Consider the following 3,305-nt stretch of genomic DNA (forward strand, 5'->3'; position numbering starts at 1 on the left):
AACAGCATGGAGGTTCCTTAAAAAATTGAAACTAGAACTACCATGAAGTGAAGTGAAGTGAAGTCGCTCAGTCGTGTCCAACTCTTTGTGACCCCATGGACTGTAGCCTACCAGGCTCCTCCCTCCATGGGATTCTCCAGGCAAGAGTACTGGAGTGGGTTGCCATTTCCTTCTCCAGGGGATCTTCCGGACCCAGGGATTGAGCCCGGGTCTCCTGCATCCCAGGCAGACGCTTCCACTCGTGGGCATATATCTAGAGAAAACCGTAATTTGAAAAGGTACATGTTAACCCAATGTTTACTGAAGTACTATTCACAGTAGCTAAGACATGAGGTTTGTGGTGTCGCAAAGAGTCGGACACGACTGAGCAACTGAACTGACTGACATGGAAGCAACCTAGATGTCCAGCAACAGGTGAATGGATAAAGAAACTGAGTATATATATTGAAATATTACTCAGCCATAAAAATGAATGGAAATAATGTATTTGTAGTAACATGGATGGACCTAGAGATTATCATACTAAGTGAAGTAAGCCAGACAAAGACAAATATCATATGATATTGCTTATATGTGGAATCTAAAAAAGTGATACAAATACACCTATGTACAAAACAGAAAGAGACCCACAGACATAGGAAACACACTTAAGGTAACCAAAAGTTTTCCCTTTGGTAGGAACAAACAAGGACAAACAAGGAGTTTGGAATTAACATACACATACTGTTATATATAAAATAGAGCCTGGGTAGCTCAGTTGGTAGAGCATCAGACTTTTAATCTGAGTGTCCAGGGTTCAAATCCCTGTCCAGGCAACAAAAATAAGTAACTAAACAAATGTACTTTAACCACCATAATGGTCACTGAATTTAAAATACCTAGCCAGCAATATATATTATATATAACTGAATCACTCTGCTGTACACCTGAAATTAACACAACATTGTAAATCAACAATACTTCAAAAAATTTTTAAATAAAATTGAAAACCCAGTTGAAGTAAAAAAAAAATAATAAGACAAATATCCCAAGAAATTACTATAATAAATCAAAATGTACTGAGGCAAAAAGATTAAATTCAGCTTCAGTCATATTTTAAAGATAATATGAAGTATAGTTTAAGGAAGAGATATTTACTATTTCTTAGAAATTTGAATGGTATTACTGATTGCTAATAGGTTAATAACTTTTACCAGTGTATTAACTGTCGACTTTATTCATACAAAAATATTTCTTATAATATCTCTATTGTTCTAACCATCATACAGCACATTTTATCAATTACATTCTTAAAATATTTCACCTAACCTTCAGGCTGAGAAATTACTTTGAATTATCCTAAAAAAAGTGAATAGAAATTTATAGAGTGAAGAGATGAAAGGGTAAGATAGATACTGTAGGTGAGTAGTGATGGGATAGATGATCAGAAAATTAAATCAGGTAAGATTAAGTCTTGTGCATTATTTCAATATGACAAAATGGATCAATGTGAGTAGTTTACACATCACTTCTTTTCCAAAAATTATCAGGGAGTTATTGAGACAAAAACCTAGTGGAGTAAATACCTATGGAATCTGAACCATAAAATTAACTGGACTGTTATTAATTGCTTTTTCTATTGTACCTAACTCAATCTTTCTAGCACTACTCAGTTAAATCAAACCTAATTGTAGATACGTGAAACTATAATCAACTTAGAATACCACTAATCTGAAAGACTACTTTTCTACATCTGGGATAATCATAAATTTCTTAGAGAAAGATGTTCAATTTTCTTTTGTACTCTAAATTCCTGTGTTCCATACAAAAGGCATGGCTTAAATAAATGCTTGTTGATTAAAGAGTAAATAACAAAATAATATGGAAAATTTTTACAGATGATGGTTTTAGCCTCTAAATATGTATTTGGACCCCAAATCTTTACATCCTGTCCTGCCCTTGAATTTACATCTGCTAACCTGTGAAATCCAGACTTAAGTTTCTGATAGTTCATGGTAATTATCTAAAACTCATCTGTTTTTTTCCCCCTCAATCATTCTCACACTGATGAAGCTCACTCTTAGAGGTTCCAGAATTGTTCTACTGGCTCTGTTATGATTAGAACACCCCTCTTCAAGTGGTCTCCAGAAACTAAACCTCTCATCCTGATTTGCCAACTGACACCCCATTCAATCTACTAGCTTTACGTGGGAGGAGGATGGCTTGATTCTGGCAAACTCTCTTTGAGCAAATCAGCTCTAATTTTCCTATCAATGTTAATTTTAAAGCAGCAACATTAATCTTTAAGAGTCCAAGGCTGTAGGAGAAAAATATAATGAGTAAATCTCTCCTTCTCCCCTTTCTACATTCCTCCAGACACATGGATATTGTTAGACAGAAGCTGGAAAAAAAGTTTTCTTTCTTAGCCCTGTATGTCTTAATCTCATTGCCTATGGTTCTGACCTGTAGAACTGGTTTACTCTTCCATATTTTCCCAGCAGCTGCAATATCAAATGCTATGGTTCTGTTTTACTTCATTTTATGGAAAAGTAATATAGTAGAAATGTGAAAACTGAAGGTTTCTTCTGAATGGTTGGGAATGAGTTCTACCGGTATAGAGACAGTTGATCTATTACGGTGGTTTCCCGCAATATATGATCTATAGTTCCCATACTTCACTGAATTTGATTTTGATCAATGATTAAATTAGAAGTGTAGTAACATGGAGTAAACTATCTCTCTGAGAAAAAATACTGTATTTCATCATGCTATTTAAACCTGGGAATTAACTGTTTTCAAATCAGTAAACAGATAATTATATAGTAACATTTTTCACTTCAGTTCAGTCACTCAGTTGTGTTCCACTCTTTGCAACCACATGGACTGCAGCACGCCAGGCTTCCCTGTGCATCACCAACTTCTGGAGCTTACTCAAACTCATGTCCATCGAGTTAGTGATGCCATCCAACCATCTCATCCTCTGTCATCCCCTTCTCCTCCTGTCTTTAATCTTTCCTAGCATTGGAGTCTCTTCAAATGAGTCAGTTCTTTGCATCAGGTGGCCAAAATATTGGGGTTCAGCTTCAGTATTTGTTCTTCCAATGAATATTCAGGACTGATCTCCTTTAGGATTGACTGATTGGATCTCCTTGCAGTCCAAGGGACTCTCAAGAGTCTCCTCCAACACCACAGTTCAAAAGCATCAATTCTTCAGTGCTCTGCTTTCTTTATAGTCCAACTCTTATATCCATACAGGACTGGTGGAAAAGCATTAGACTTGACTAGTTGGACCTTGGTTGGCAAAGTAATGTCTGTGCTTTTTAATA

General features: G+C 35.9%; 1 non-coding gene across 1 annotated transcript; it reads left to right on the forward strand.

The window, feature by feature from the left end:
• Nucleotides 1-742: 742 nt before the first annotated feature.
• Nucleotides 743-815, forward strand: TRNAK-UUU. The gene has a single exon. It is a non-coding gene; the product is annotated as a tRNA-Lys (tRNA).
• The last annotated feature ends 2,490 nt before the right edge of the window (nt 816-3,305 follow it).

This window comes from Bos indicus x Bos taurus, chromosome 1 (assembly GCF_003369695.1).
Source record: "Bos indicus x Bos taurus breed Angus x Brahman F1 hybrid chromosome 1, Bos_hybrid_MaternalHap_v2.0, whole genome shotgun sequence".
NCBI lineage: Eukaryota > Metazoa > Chordata > Mammalia > Artiodactyla > Bovidae > Bos > Bos indicus x Bos taurus.